This window comes from Coregonus clupeaformis, chromosome 6 (assembly GCF_020615455.1).
Source record: "Coregonus clupeaformis isolate EN_2021a chromosome 6, ASM2061545v1, whole genome shotgun sequence".
Classification (NCBI taxonomy): domain Eukaryota; kingdom Metazoa; phylum Chordata; class Actinopteri; order Salmoniformes; family Salmonidae; genus Coregonus; species Coregonus clupeaformis.
Window position 1 is genome coordinate 3,653,085 of NC_059197.1, and position 16,903 is coordinate 3,669,987.

Consider the following 16,903-nt stretch of genomic DNA (forward strand, 5'->3'; position numbering starts at 1 on the left):
CTCATTGCCAGATCGGTTTGTGTTTTAGCCAACATTGCTTGGTATTACTGTGAACAACACAGAGGAGTTGGCTAAAAGAACACCAGGCTAACTTATTTAAGAGCCTATTTCACTACGAGAGATTACCTAGAGAGAGATTGAGAAAATACCCTCGGCTAGACCTTCTACTGTAATGTAAACTTGTTAACTTTTCACCTCTCGACCGCTGCTTCTGGAGGTAGCACGTCACTGGCCTGACAGTTGCCCCCCTCCAAGCAAGGCAGTGTTAAAAAATGGTCTTGTTAAGCCCAACACCCCTACAATAAACATTGTAGTAGCAGAGCAGTGTTTTTGAAAAAGCTGAAATAGTCATTTTCCTTATATTTTATACTTATTTTATTTAGTTTTTACCTGAAATTGCAGTAACAGCCTGTTATATTCTGAAATTGTAGACGTAGCTTTAAAAAAAAAATGTAAACTGTCAACAGTTCTTGGCTGACTGCACTGAACCACGTAAATCAGCTATTCTCAACTCCCCAGTGAATTCCCCACTTGTTTTTGTCGCAATTAGCTTTTACCACATGTAATGATTTGCATGATATTGATAAAAATGAAGCCTGATTTGTTCTAATGTTGTAAGGTAGGCCTACTCTACTTTTATATTTCGTATGAGAGGGGTAATCGTTAATTTTTGATAGGCTAACGTTACTTAATGATGCATGTCAGCTTTAGTCACTGTGCTTTTGTATTGAAGCTGAAATGTAGTGAGTGTACAGACGTGAAAATAAACCCTTTGTCTGCACATGCTTGTGAATTGTTGCATTATTCAAGAGTGTAATGTGGTTTGGTTGCATCATTCAAGAGTGCAATATGGTTAAGATGAAAAGTTGCTTGCATAGTTGAATAGTTTGTTATAAGCCTGCTTTACTGGCTAGTGGCTATACTGGGATATTTACGGTAAATTTAAGCTGCAGAGCAAGACCGTTCATTGCCCCCGAACCCTCTCTTGGCACATGACATTACATTGCTAACGTACATTTTAAAAGGTTATGTACATATTATGTAAATTGAAATCTCGTCACGGTCCCTCTGCTACAACTCTTCAATGTGAATTGGCCCCAAGCCGTTTGAGAGTTGACCGATGTCCTCTCTCTCTCAACACAGGGTAATGTAAGGTCAAGGGGGGATAATGTGCTTGGCAAGGCCAATGACGTAACACAGGTCCTAATACAGCGTCCTCCCTGTCCTGACATTCTTTTAAAAGGATATTCTACCAAAAAAAAACATGAGTATTTTGTTAATTGGTCCCCTGTTGAAACAGTCCCCCCCCCCCAAAAGTGTGCATGTCAGCAGTGTGATGGTGCGTTTTTTTTTCATAATATGATGCATTTTGCGTCATCACACTTTTTGCTGCGTAAATATCCCTGGCTGTAACATGACTCATAGAATTGTTTCTCTATTTCTTAATTTCCTTTCCAATTTACTAGTAAGTGTTACTGTCAGGCTAGGGTGAGTAACGTTCAGTGAAGTATGACAGGCAAGCATGCTTGCAAAACGACCTTTTAGCTCAAAAGCTTTGCTTGCGGTCTTGAATCTTCACCCTGTCAAAAAAATGTAAGACACAAAAATGTAAATTGACATTTAATGTCAAAGATTAACTTTGAAATTGTCCATACTGCAACATTTGGACTATATGAGAATGTCCACCATGCATATTTCCTTTTGTATTCACATTTGAGTAAAGATGGTGTGAAGCTGACAACTTGCAAATACATATAAAAAAAAAAAAAAATGTGAGAGCTATCACATTTTGTACCATATGTTACAGTCTTAAAAGGCAAGTGCACTTCCTGATTTGGCCTTGTTTTAGATTTGGTTCATTAAGAAATGCTAGCTGCCATGACTGAACTCAAAACGTGAGTTGGTTTCGGGTTATGGTTTGATGTGGGCGTCTCGTGTGTGTGTGTGTTCGCAGGTGGGAAGATTTTGCCAAATTATTAGCTTCAGCCGGCTGGTGTGCGACCGTGGCAAAATTGGTTTGACTTTGGATAGCCCATCTCCGGGGCTAGTTAGGGACCGTCATATTACACAATGTAAATGAGACAATATTTTCATGTTTCACACCATTTAGTTTTCATTAAACGCTTTCAATATTTGTATATGAATTTCTAAAACGTATAGTTAGATGTTTTTAAGTCAATGAAATTTGGAGCTATTGGAATTTTAACATTGTCCCCATAGGGATATGCAAAGTCAATACTAAGCCCTTAAAAAAAAATCAAAAGGAAGTTTGTTCTGAAGTGTCTGTCCTATATCTGAGAGATTAGTAAACTATATATTATTTTGTTATTGTATTTAACCCCATATTTTAGGCACGAAACTATCTCCATATATACTGGACTTCCATTCGTTTTTTTTTTTTAACTGGTAAGCAGCTACCTTCAGACTAGTCTTGTGAGGCTTGCGGGCGTCCTAGAGCAAACCGACATGTACAGTGAGGGAAAAAAGTATTTGATCCCCTCCTGATTTTGTACGTTTGCCCACTGACAAAGAAATGATCAGTCTATAATTTTAATGGTAGGTTTATTTGAACAGTGAGAGACAGAATAACAACAAAATAATCCAGAAGAACGCATGTCAAACATTTTATTAATTGATTTGCATTTTAATGAGGGAAATAAGTATTTGACCCCATCTCAATCAGAAAGATTTCTGGCTCCCAGGTATCTTTTATACAGGTAATGAGCTGAGATTAGGAGCACACTCTTAAAGGGAGTGCTCCTAATCTCAGTTTGTTACCTGTATAAAAGACACCTGTCCACAGAAGCAATCAATCAATCAATCAGATTCCAAACTCTCCACCATGGCCAAGACCAAAGTGCTCTCCAAGGACGTCAGGGACAAGATTGTAGACCTACACAAGGCTGGAATGGGCTACAAGACCATCGCCAAGCAGCTTGGTGAGAAGGTGACAACAGTTGGTGTGATTATTCGCAAATGGAAGAAACACAAAATAACTGTCAGTCTCCCTCGGCCTGGGGCTCCATGCAAGATCTCACCTCGTGGAGTTGCAATGATCATGTGAACGGTGAGGAATCAGCCCAGAACTACACAGGAGGATCTTGTCAATGATCTCAAGGCAGCTGGGACCATAGTCACCAAGAAAACAATTGGTAATACACTGAAATCCTGCAGCACCCGCAAGGTCCCCCTGCTCAAGAAAGCACGTATACAGGGCCGTCTGAAGTTTGCCAATGAACATCTGAATGATTCAGAGGAGAACTGATTGAAAGTGTTGTGGTCAAATGAGAACAAAATCGAGCTCTTTGACATCAACTCAACTCGCCGTGTTTGGAGGAGGAGGAATGCTGCCTATGACCCCAAGAACACCATCCCCACCGTCAAACATGGAGGTGGAAACATTATGCTTTGGGGGTGTTTTTCTGCTAAGGGGACAGGACAACTTCACCGCATCAAAGGGACGATGGACGGGGCCATATACTGTCAAATCTTGGGTGAGAACGTCCTTCCCTCAGCCAGGGCATTGAAAATGGGTCGTGGATGGGTATTCCAGCATGACAATGACCCAAAAACAATTGCTTGGTCTAGTCATGCAGAGCTCCCTTGAAAATGAGACCTTGGCCTCTGGAACTACCCCTGCCTAAATAAAGAGCACAAAGGGAATACTGCACCTTTCTTCCAAACATCATCATCAAACGTCAAATGAGTGGACAGCTGCAGTACTCTATGCAATGAAATGGGCACAAACAATCACCAACAGCAAACACTAATTAGAAATTAGTAGGTATAGGCTAGTCTGAATGATTTTAGACAATTCAGTAAACTGAAGCAGCTTAAAAATCGGTTGAGTGTCAGCCGAGTAAGGTTTTTGTTAAAGACTGGGAAATAAATACTTGCTCTCAACAAAATGCTTTCTGGCCCTATCCCCCTCTTGTTCACGCTCTCTGCCAAAAGCCGACTGTTAGACAAGGACCAATGATATTTAATAGGTTGAAACGTCTGTTTGGTGGAATGTAAGAATTTATAGGTTTTAATGCCTCTCAAATCCTTTTTTTCTTTCCCTTCAAGCGTAACTATGTCTTCATCACCCCATTGTAAATATACAGAGTAGTTCCATGTACAGATGTAGGATCTTAATTTGAGCCGACTCAGGGATGCCGACTTTCTAGGCAGAGTTGCAAAGAAAAAGCCATATCTCAGACTGGCCAATAAAAACACAATATTAAGATGGGCAAAAGAACACACACTGGACAGAGGAAGATTGGAAAAAAGTGTTATGGACAGGCGAATCGAAGTTTGAGGTGTTCGGATCACAAAGAAGAACATTTATGAGATGCAGACCAAATGAAAAGATGCTGGAGGAGTGCTGGATGCCATCTGCCAAGCATGGTGGAGGCAATGTGATGGTCTGGGGGTGCTTTGGTGGTGGTAAAGTGGGAGATTTGTACAGGGTAAAAGGGATCTTGAAGAAGGAAGGCTATCACTCCATTTTGCAACGCCATGCCATACCCTGTGGACGGCGCTTGATTGGAGCCAATTTCCTCCTACAACAGGACAATGACCCAAAGCACAGCTCCAAACTATGCAATAACTATTTCGGGAAGACGCAGTCAGCTGGTATTCTGTCTATAATGGAGTGGCCAGCACAGTCAACGGATCTCAACCCTATCGAGCTGTTGTGGGAGCAGCTTGACCGTATGGTACGTAGGAAGTGCCCATCAAGCCAATCCAACTTGTGGGAGGTGCTTCAGGAAGCATGGGGTGAAATCTCTTCAGATTACCTCAACAAATTGACAACTAGAATGCCAAAGGTCTGCAAGGCTGTAATTGCTGCAAATGGAGGATTCTTTGACGAAAGCAAAGTTTGAAGGACACAATTATTAATTATATAAAAAATTATTATTTCTAACCTTGTCAATGATTACATTTCCTATGCATTTTGCTATATTTCCTATTCAAACTCATTTCATGTATGTTTTCATGGAAAACAAGGACATTTCTAAGTGACCCCAAATATTTGAACAGTAGTGTGTGTGTGTGTGTGTGTGTGTATGTATGTATATATACACAGTGGGGAGAACAAGTAGCTCAGTTGATAGAGCATGGCGTTTGCAACGCCAGGGTTGTGGGTTTGATTCCCACGGGGGGCCAGTATAAAAAAAATAATAATAATAATAATAAAAATAAAATAAAAAATTAAAAAAAATTGTATTCACTAACTGTAAGTCGCTCTGGATAAGAGCGTCTGCTAAATGACTTAAATGTAATGTAAAAAGTATTTGATACACTGCCGATTTTGCAGGTTTTCCTACTTACAAAAGCATGTAGAGGTCTGTAATTTTTATCATAGGTACACTTCAACTGTGAGAGACTGAATCTAACTGTGAGATACTGAAACTGTGAGAGACAAAAATCCAGAAAATGACATTGTATGATTTTTAAGTAATTAACTTGCATTTTATGGTGGAAAATAAGTATTTGGTCAATAACAAAAGTTTCTCAATACTTTGTTATATACCCTTTGTTGGCAATGACACAGGTCAAACGTTTTCTGTATGTCTTCACAAGGTTTTCACACACTGTTGCTGGTATTTTGGCCCATTCCTCCATGCAGATCTCCTCTAGAGCAGTGATGTTTTGGGGCTGTCGCTGGGCAACACGGAGATCTAGGAGCTAGGCCACTCCAGGACCTTGAAATGCTTCTTACGAAGCCACTCCTTCTTTGCCCGGGCGGTGTGTTTGGGATCATTGTCATGCTGAAAGACCCAGCCACGTTTCATCTTCAATGCCCTTGCTGATGGAAGGAGGTTTTCACTCAAAATCTCACGATACATGGCCCCATTCATTCTTTCCTTTACACGGATCAGTCGTGATGGTCCCTTTGCAGAAAAACAGCCCCAAAGCATGATGTTTCCACCCCCATGCTTCACAGTAGGTATGGTGTTCTTTGGATGCAACTCAGCATTCTTTGTCCTCCAAACACGACGAGTTGAGTTTTTACCAAAAAGTTCTATTTTGGTTTCATCTGACCATATGACATTCTCCCAATCCTCTTCTGAATCATCCAAATGCACTCTAGCAAACTTCAGACGGGCCTGGACATGTACTGGCTTAAGCAGGGGGGACACGTCTGGCACTGCAGGATTTGAGTCCCTGGCGGCGTAGTGTGTTACTGATGGTAGGCTTTGTTACTTTGGTCCCAGCTCTCTGCAGGTCATTCACTAGGTCCCCCATGTGGTTCTGGGATTTTTTGTTCACCGTTCTTGTGATCATTTTGACCCCACGGGGTGAGATCTTGCGTGGAGCCCCAGATCGAGGGAGATTATCAGTGGTCTTGTATGTCTTCCATTTCCTAATAATTGCTCCTACAGTTGATTTCTTCAAACCAAGCTGCTTACCTATTGCAGATTCAGTCTTCCCAGCCTGGTGCAGGTCTACAATTTTGTTTCTGGTGTCCTTTGACAGCTCGTTGGTCTTGGCCATAGTGGAGCTTGGAGTGTGACTGTTTGAGGTTGTGGACAGGTGTCTTTTATACTGATAACAAGTTCAAACAGGTGCCATTAATACAGATAACGAGTGGAGGACAGAGGAGCCTCTTAAAGAAGAAGTTACAGGTCTGTGAGAGCCAGAAATCTTGCTTGTTTGTAGGTGACCAAATACTTATTTTCCACCATATTTTGCAAATAAATTCATTACAAATCCTACAATGTGATTTTCTGGATTTTTTTTTCTCAATTTGTCTGTCATAGTTGACGTGTAGCTATGATGAAAATTACAGGCTTTTTAAGTGGGAGAACTTGCACAATTGGTGGCTGACTAAATACTTTTTTCCCCCCCACTGTATGTATGTATATATATGTATATGTATATGTATATGTATATATATATGTATATATATATATATGTATATGTATATGTATATATATATATATATATATATATATATATATATATATATATATATATATATATATATATATATATATATATATATATATATATATATATATATATATATATATATATATATATATATATATATATATATATAAGTACCAGTCAAATGTTTGGACACCTACTCATTCCAGGGTTTTTCTTTATTTTTACTATTTTCTACATTGTAGAATAATAGTGAAGACATCAAAACTATGAAATAACACATATGGAAACATGTAGTAACCAAAAAAGTGTTAAACAATTCAAAATATATTTTATATTTGAGATTCTTCAAAGTAGCCACCCTTTGCCTTGATGACAGCTTCGCACACTCTTGGCATTCTCTCAACCAGCTTCATGCGGTAGTCACCTGGAAAGCATTTGAATTAACAGGTGTGCATTCTTAAAAGTTAATTTGTGGAATTTATTTCCTTCTTAATGCGTTTGAGCCAATCAGTTGTGTTGTGACAAGGTAGGGGGGGTATACAGAAGATAGCACTATTTGGTAAAATACCAATGCCATATTACGGCAAGAACAGCTAAAAAATGGAAAGCGAAACGACAGTCCATCATTACTTTAAGACATGAAGGTCAGTCAATACGGAACATTTCAACAACTTTGAAAGTTTCTTCAAGTGCAGTCGCAAAAACCATCAAGCGCTATGATGAAACTGGCTCTCATGAGGACTGCCACAGGAATGGATGACCCAGAGTTACCTCTGCTGCAGAGGATAAATTAATTTGAGTTAACAGCCTCAGAAATTGCAGCCCAAATAAATGCTTCACAGAGTTCAAGTAACAGACATCTCAACATCAACGGTTCATAGGAGACTGTGTGAATCAGGCCTTCATGGTTGAATTGCTGCAAAGAAACCACTACTAAAAGGACACCAATAATAAGAAGAGACCTGCTTGGGCCAAGAAACACAAGCAAGACCGGTGGAAATCTGTCCTTTGGTCTGGAGTCCAAATTTGAGATTTTTGGTTTCAACCGCTGTGTCTTTGTGAGACGCGGTGTGGGTGAACGGATGATCTCCGCATGTGTATTTCCCACCGTAAAGCATGGAGGTGGTGGTGTTATGGTGTGGGGGTGCTTTGCTTGTGACACTGATTTATTTAGAATTCAAGGCGCACTTAACCAGCATGGCTACCACAGCATTCTGCAGCGATACGCCATCCCATCTGGTTTGGGCTTAGTGGGACTATCATTGGTTTTCAACAGGAGAATGACCGAACACACCTTCAGGCTGTGTAAGGGCTATTTTACCAAGAAGGAGCGTGATGGAGTGCTGCATCAGATGACCTGGCCTCCACAATCCCCCGACCTCAATCCAATTGAGATGGTTTGGGATGAGTCAGACCGCAGAGTGAAGGAAAAGCAGCCAACAAGTGCTCAGCATATGTGGGAACTCCTTTAAGACTGTTGGAAAAGCATTCCAGGTGAAGCTGGTTAAGAGAATGCCAAGAGTGTGCAAAGCTGTCATCAAGGCAAAGGGTGGCTATTTGAAGAATCTGAAAATATAAAATATATTTTCATTTGTTTAACACTTTTATGGTTACTACATGATTCCATGTGTCATTTCATAGTTTTGATGTCTTCACTATTATTCGACAATGTAGAAAATAGTAAAAAGAAAAGAAAAACCCTTGAATGAGTAGGTGTGTCCAAACTTTTAACTGGTACTGTATCAATTCTTTAAAATAATAATAATAGCTGGTGCCAATCCACTACCTACCAGACCTGGGACAACTGTACTTTCAACTATGCTCAAAATGGAGAGAAAAAAAAAAACATAGGGCCTCTGACATGCTCTCCTCTCTCCCTTTTATCATGGCATGTGTCTTAGTTCTGTGTCCTTACTCTCCAACTCTGCCTCGACTTGTTTGAATTTACATATTTTCTCCTTATATCTCCTCCTCCTCTTTTCAGCACATCTGTGGTCTTCTGCAGCTTTTCCCCTCTACCTCTTCTCCTGGTCCAGGTGTGCTCTGTATTTTGACCTTGCTGATCCAGCAGAGGTCAGCAGCTCCTTGGTGAGAGGGACCTTGACACCCCCCACCCCCACCACACAGACTGTGACATAATCACACACCAGTCTCTGGGCGATGACTGTACCCTCCTGCATGTTACAGGTTTCCACATCCTTGTTGATGGAGAAGCCTCTCTCGACAGTTGCCTGCCCATGGGACAAAATAAGAAGCTTCTTACAGAAACCCCAAAGCTCAGGGTAGGATTGGCAGAGGAAAAAAATCAGGAACAAAACCTTTTCTATAACTATTCTACAGTGAGGGAACAAAGTATTTGATCCCCTGCTGATTTTGTACGTTTGCCACTGACAGAGAAACGATCAGTCTATAATTTTAATGGTAGGTTTATTTGAACAGTGAGAGACAGAATAACAACAAAAAAAATCCAGAAAACGCATGTCAAAAATGTTAAATTGATTTGCATTTAAATGAGGGAAATAAGTATTTGACCCCCTCTCAAATCAGAAAGATGTCTGGCTCCCAGGTGTCTTTTATACAGGTAATGAGCTGAGATTAGGAGCACACTCTTAAAGGGAGTGCTCCTAATTTCAGCTTGTCACCTGTATAAAAGACACCTGTCCACAGAAGCAATCAATCAGATTCCAAACTCTCCACCATGGCCAAGACCAAAGAGCTCTCCAAGGATGTCAGGGACAAGATTGTAGACCTACACAAGGCTGGAAGGGGCTACAAGACCGTCGCCAAGCAGCTTGGTGAGAAGGTGACAATAGTTGGTGCGATTATTCGCAAATGGAAGAAACACAAAATAACTGTCAATCTCCCTCGGCCTGGGGCTCCATGCAAGATCTCACCTCGTGGAGTTGCAATGATCATGAGAACGGTGAGGAGTCAGCCCAGAACTACACAGGAGGATCTTGTCAATGATCTCAAGGCAGCTGGGACCATAGTCACCAAGAAAGTAATTGGTAACACACTACGCCGTGAAGGACTGAAATCCTGCAGCGCCCGCAAGGTCCCCCTGCTCAAGAAAGCACATATACAGGCCCGTCTGAAGTTTGCCAATGAACATCTGAATGATTCAAAGGAGAACTGGGTGAAAGTGTTGTGGTCAGATGAGACCAAAATCGAGCTCTTTGGCATGAACTCAACTCGCCGTGTTTGGGAGGAGGAGGAATGACCCCAAGAACACCATCCCCACCGTCAAACATGGAGGTGGAAACATTATGCTTTGGGGGTGTTTTTCTGCTAAGGGGAAAGGACAACTTCACCGCATCAAAGGGACGATGGACGGGGCCATGTAGCATCAAATCTTGGGTGAGAACCTCCTTCCCTCAGCCAGGGCATTGAAAATGGGTTGTGGATGGGTATTCCAGCATGACAATGACCCAAAACACACGGCCAAGGCAACAAAGGAGTGGCTCAAGAAGAAGCACATTAAGGTCCTGGAGTGGCCTAGCCAGTCTCCAGACCTTAATCCCATAGAAAATCTGTGGAGGGAGCTGAAGGTTTGATTTGCCAAACGTCAGCCTCGAAACCTTAATGACTTTGAGAAGATCTGCAAAGAGGAGTGGGACAAAATCCCTCCTGAGATGTGTGCAAACCTGTTGGCCAACTACAAGAAACGTCTGACCTCTGTGATTGCCAACAAGGGTTTTGCCACCAAGTACTAAGTCATGTTTTGCAGAGGGGTCAAATACTTATTTCCCTCATTAAAATGCAAATCAATTTATAACATTTTTGACATGCGTTTTTCTGGATTTTTTTGTTTTTATTCTGTCTCTCACTGTTCAAATAAACCTACCGTTAAAATTATAGACTGATCATGTCTTTGTCAGTGGGCAAACGTACAGAATCAGCAGGGGATCAAATACTTTTTTCCCCTCACTGTATCTATTCTATTAAACTATTGCTACCAGCAGAGACACCTACTGACAACTGCTTGTCTAGCAGAAACTTATGCACAAGACTTCTCATCCTTCCCTGGCACCAGTCTGGGTCGGAGTACATGAGAGTGGGGTCCAAACATGCCATCTGTCTTACGGTGGGGTATTTCAGGGGGCTCTTGTCCTGCACTTTCTTTAGGATGTTTGACATACCCTTCATGCAGTCCCTCCTAAACTCTAGGACAGTGAGCTCTCCTACACTGCAGTTTCTGACAGAGGGATAATGGGCCGTAAATAGTGCTGAATGACTTCATACAATAGAAAACGATCTGCTGCCTGCATCCACACCATCATTTGACAGAAAGTAATACTTCTAAGTTCTCACACAACCTTGAGGACTGACTCGGTAACAAAGCCTATGTCAACTTCCTTCGGGCGGTCCCAGTTCTTTTGGTCAGCAACATCCAGTCTGATCATCTGCAGTGGAGTGATGTCCTGGGAGGAGCTCACTCTTGACATTTACATTTACATTTTAGTCATTTAGCAGACACTCTTATCCAGAGCGACTTACAGTTAGTGAGTGCATACATATTTATTTTTTTCATACTGGCCCCCCGTGGGAATCGAACCCACAACCCTGGCGTTGCAAACGCCATGCTCTACCAACTGAGCTACAGAGTTTGTTTGACAGAACGCCTAAACAAACTCTGCCAACAGGAAAGCTCTAAATGTAATGCAAATACTCTTAACCACATTCATCATTAAAATACATGTATATTTCCAACTCTTATCTTTTTCAACACCTCTATCATAGCCTCATATCATCAATAGTACAATCAGTGATAAGAGTTGAAATCAAATGGCAATATCAAATTGTGCAGTACTACAATATAAATCATTACCTTGATCAACTCAGCCAAGTCTTTGCAGAGGAATGGCATCACTGGCTTGTCAGTCTGGTACTTGGTCAAAAAGGGACTGAAAGAAGAACTGCAGTTTGGCAGAGATGAGCTGATCTTGCTGGGCTCTTTCTATGGTGTCAAACAACCCTGTTTCAGGGGTTGGGAGCTTCTTGGTTCTCACCGCATCCAAATACTGTACTTAACCAGTGATGGCCATACTTCTATGGCCCTCTCCACCACAGGCAGATTCTCAATCCAATGAACTGCGACCCCAGGTACCTTGACTGAACGCGATTTCCCTCCCAATAGCGTACATGCAGGTCCAGTTGTTTACTTGTTGTCATTTGGTTGAGGCTTTCGTCAAACATCAAAACAAACGTGCCCTTGTTTACATTGGAGATTAGCTCTTCTTTTTTTTATGTAAGGGGCCAATCTCAATCATGTGATGTAGGCGGTCTTGTCCTTCCCGCATGTAAATGTCTTGCTGATTTCTGAGTCAGGGAACATCGCCTGAAAGACCTCTCCAAGTCCCTCATTGGCATTATAGGACTGGTGCTCGCACCTCCGCTTCTACTGTGGGCGTAGAGCCAAACATTGTTCGGAGATCGCTTGATGCTGCCGTTCCCGGCAACGAAGTTGTTGGAGCAGTGCTAACATTACTGACTGTACTTGGGACTGTCGTCTGTGGTACTGAGGCGGAGACGACTGAACAGAACTGAGAAATGCCGGGCGTTTGTTGGTGGCTTTTCACAGCGGTTCAGTGTTTCTCACACTGCCTATGGGATTCTACAGCTTTAATTCCCATAGTGTCAAGTTTGAAGGACTTCTTTCAAAAGATACAGCAGGCTTCGTGTTGATTCCCTTCAACTGATTTTAACCACGAAGAAAAGTTGCTGTTCTCCATCGAGGTCTTGTTGAATTTGCACTTTCCCCATGGTAGCTGCAGACGTTAACTGTCTACCGTAGTTTCAAGTCGACCTCCGTTACCACTTCACCACAGCCAATCTCTGCTAGCTAACAGACGAACACACGAGCGGTGTTGAGAGAAAAGCAGCCAACAGTCACGAGCGTCTCGCTGACTTCTGACCGCTGCGGGAAAGTTAGTGTGGTTCCGCTCTACATATGGCTCAAGCTAAAATGCGTTCCTTCCTTTGAAGTAAATCACTATCCTATCAACCATTCTTTACATCACCTCTGCACAACGCAAACAGAACGTAATAAAAAGTAGTGCATCTCCCGGTCTACTTTTTTTTTTTTAAAGACCTTTGAAAAATGTATTTTAGACAGTTTAAGACTTAAATTAATGTATCTACATTTTAAGGCCTTAATACTTTTTAAGGACCTGCGGAAACCGTTTGTATGATGTTGTCGTTTGTATGTGTATGTTTGTTTATAAAATACAAATAATCTTACAAAAAAATGTAATATGTTTCAGGAACGCTAATTGTATCCGTTACTAATTACAGAAAATATTTCTGAACAATCTGACAATGGTGGATGTCGAAATCCTCGTGCTTTTTGAAGAGGAACGACCCTACATAGTGCCGCATTGCATGCAGAATGACTTTGTAAAATCGCCGGCTCAGGTCTCAAGTCCATTTGACCAAAACAAATGAACACTACGGATCATTCAAGAGCCAGAAAGTAGTCAGACATGTGGGATCCATGCTGGAACACACCATGAAATGGGGCCTCACACAGTGCATATGAATTGTATTAACAACTAAGAGCAGTGTGAGTTCCTACAGAAATGGGAAACACGCTTTTGTCCTCAAGCCAGGGCATCCCATACAAACTTAAACACCACAGAGTTAAGATGCTATCAACTGATCTAACTGCAGCGTCATTGAATGGAGAAGAATCTGTTCACGTCATTGTGTGCAATGGAGCAATCAGAGGTTCTCAGAAGACATGAAAAAAATAAAAAAACGGAACTATGAAAGCACAAGCAGTAGACTTGGCTCACATGCGATGCCTGTGAGTTTCTTTGAATGAAACTCACTGAATTACTCCAGATTTCGGGGTACAAAGTTTCATACTGACCTCTCTGCGGCAGCTCTCCTATCCTCCGGCATGGGAAACACACAGCCCATGGCACCCGGCCCTGTGTCGACCAGCGAAGCCACACCACTGTCAAACTCCGAGCTAAGAGGTGGTGCCACACATTCCACAACAAGATGGAGCTGAGTAGCGTGTACACCAGCCTGAACCACAGCAGCACTCAGTCCACAATCCAAGCTACAGCTGCCAAAGACACCTAGAACAACCAGCCTGCCTGAACTCTGGCTGGTCCTCTGCCTCTGGTAGGAGCAGAGTGTGTTCTCCACTGAGTACTCTACACCACACACTTAATCTCTCTCTCTCTCACATACACCAGTCCACACACCCCAACAATGTCTGGCAACCACAGAAGAGGCAATGGTGGGAAACAGACTTTCCCATAAAACCCTGAAGTGGCACACACACTCAAACTTAAAAACCTCAATGCATGCCTTCCTCATCCGCACCTCTTTTTCTCTCCAATCTGAAAGGTGTTAGCTAGCTACGGCACACAAGTTGTGGTCCATTCAAGGGTGAGAAGCTCCGTCTGAATAAGTTTAACTGAAGTGCCCCCCAACCACTGGAGCTGGGGGAATGTGATTACTATAGCAACCTCATTTATCGTAAAAGGATTCCATTTGTGACACGGCCCCTACTTCATTGAGCGGAGAAGCCAGGCGAATAAGAGATGGCTTCCCCCAAAAAGAAAGAAAGTGAGGGGAAAACAAAAACAACTAAAAGCAGGGAAAAAATTAAGGTCTGCTTGTCTTTTTGCCTCAACTTTCCACCTTTGGGAGGACTTACAAAGAGGGCTTAACTCGCCTTTCTCACTAGCTCTCCAGGGAACTTTGGCTCGGGCCCAAAAACACAAAGGCTGCTCGACTCGCACAGGAGAGATTGCGACGCCCCCTTCATAACACAGTTAGGTAACCAGAACACCCATTAAAAAAAGAGATGATTCTCCAGCACTTTTGTATAGTTTTTAGCCAGTAGTTCTGAAAGCTTTCCACTGAGCCGTTGTGCCCGCCCTGCAACCTCATTGGATAACACTGGGCAGGCCTCTTGCTAGCCGTCACTCAAATGCGAGGGGCTGAAGCTCATTGGCTAGAACTCAAATTGCTAGGGGGCAGGCCCACGTGGGGGGGAAATGGTGGGGCACAGCTTAAAGAAAAGTCACTTTCAAACAAGGGATTGTGGCTAACTGAGGTAAAACTGTAATTCTGCATGTATGAACTACACATTGACTCATCCAGCCCAAAGCAGGAGGTTTAAAAAATACTTTCTAGATGCCAGAGTACCGGAGCATGTCTTTAAGGAGAATAAAGGGCGCTGGTTTACATTTACATTTTAGTCATTTAGCAGACGCTCTTATCCAGAGCGACTTACAGTTAGTGAGTGCATACATTTTCATACTGGCCCCCCGTGGGAAACGAACCCACAACCCTGGCGTTGCAAGCGCCATGCTCTACCAACTGAGCTACACGGGTCCCATGGTTTGTATTGTAGTTATCCTCTCCTTTCCAGTACCCCCACCCAGGGCTCTAAAAAATAAATAAATTGGTAGCACTGGTGCTCCAAATTTTAAAAAGTTAGTAGCACCACATGAAATTTAGGAGCACCAGAAAATACAAATGTTTTTATTGATTTAAATGTATATATTGGGCCTATATGAATTCTAGCTACTTTTGAAGCACATGTGCCCTAGACAACTGTAAAGACAGTTTATTATAACAGCTCAAATGTTGATAAGGGGGCGGCAGGTAGCTTAGTGGTTAAGAGCGTTGTGCCAGTAACCGAAAGGTCGCTGGTTCTAATCCCCGAGCCGACTAGCTGAAAAATCTGTTGATGTGCCCTTGAGTAAGGCACTTAACCCTAATTGCTCATGTAAGTCGCTCTGGATAAGAGCGTCAGCTAAATGACTAAAATGTAAAATGTATAAGAAAACCTGTCATAGAAATTACAAAATAATTTGTGGAAATAGGTTTCTACATTTTGTAAAAGCACTATTTTCCCATTGAAATGCATTACATTGAAAAATGTCGTGGTGACGACATGCAAGAGATCTGTCATTCATTGCTATGATAATTGATCTCCTGAAGAAGCAATCCCTTTTCCTTCTGTACCCAAAATGTTTGGATATACTGGTGAAGTTAACAGGTTGTTAGCTAGCCAATGAGGTAACATGACTGAACAAAGTGTAAACAAATGGTTAACGACGCGCAAGCAGTTTTAGAACGGCCTACGACATGGTTTATGAATGTAAAATGCGGTCCCGGCGATCCACTATAGGAAGATAAAAATGTTGCGCCGGTAATATGGATCAGAACTTTTGACCTGGTTGGGCTACAAGAAAGACGTTTTCGCTGTAGTTCTGGTGCAACCATGACGCTATCGAATCTACACTCACTTTTTTTCTCTAGGGCCCTCGGAAACAACGGTACAGCACAGTGCTCCCAAAATAAAACTTGTGGTCACACAACAAAACATTTTGTTGCATATGCAACCAAAATTAGTCGCACTTTAGTGCCCTGCCCCCACCCCTACTAAAGAGTTCCTCTTCCTGGAGCTGAACGTTCTCCGCCGGGCCCTCACCTCCTGCCAACCTCTCCTTGTTTTCACACATGTTCAGGATCTCCCATACACCAAGCAGCAGTGTCAGGAGCAGCCTCGCTGTGTTGTCTGCCTCCGCTCCTCACAACACTGTCTCCATTCACTGAGCACAGCGTGACAGCACAGGGGAAGCTATTCACAGAAGGGGAGAGGGGCCCTCCAGGAAAAGAAAACAAATGTCACTACTGGGCCCAGCTGGAACATAAAAAAAAAATCCCCAGGCGTGTGAGGCCGTGGGTGCACTCTGACACAAAGACAGTTTGCAGTTTTGGCTCACCCGTCATCTCTACTGGTAGCAATAAATGTGATTGCACTGACCTATTACCTCTAATTAGGTAAAGGTGCACTGCCAATAACTTCCATTAATTTTACATTCACATTATGGACTACCCTCAACTTTACACCACTTTTGAGGTATATGAACACATTCAGAAATTATTAATGTCCTCTTTCGTGAACAACAGTAACAATACACAAGGCGAGGCCTTTCCTCTGCCAAACAGCAGCTTAATCAATGCAAAAATAGACTCCCATTAGAGCACC

General features: G+C 42.3%; 1 protein-coding gene across 1 annotated transcript in view; it reads right to left on the bottom strand.

Annotated features, from left to right (window-relative positions):
- The window catches only part of LOC121567322 (NADPH--cytochrome P450 reductase), a 39,153-nt gene that overhangs the window by 10,391 nt on the left and 11,859 nt on the right, over nucleotides 1–16,903 (bottom strand). The gene's annotated exons all lie outside the window — the stretch shown is intronic.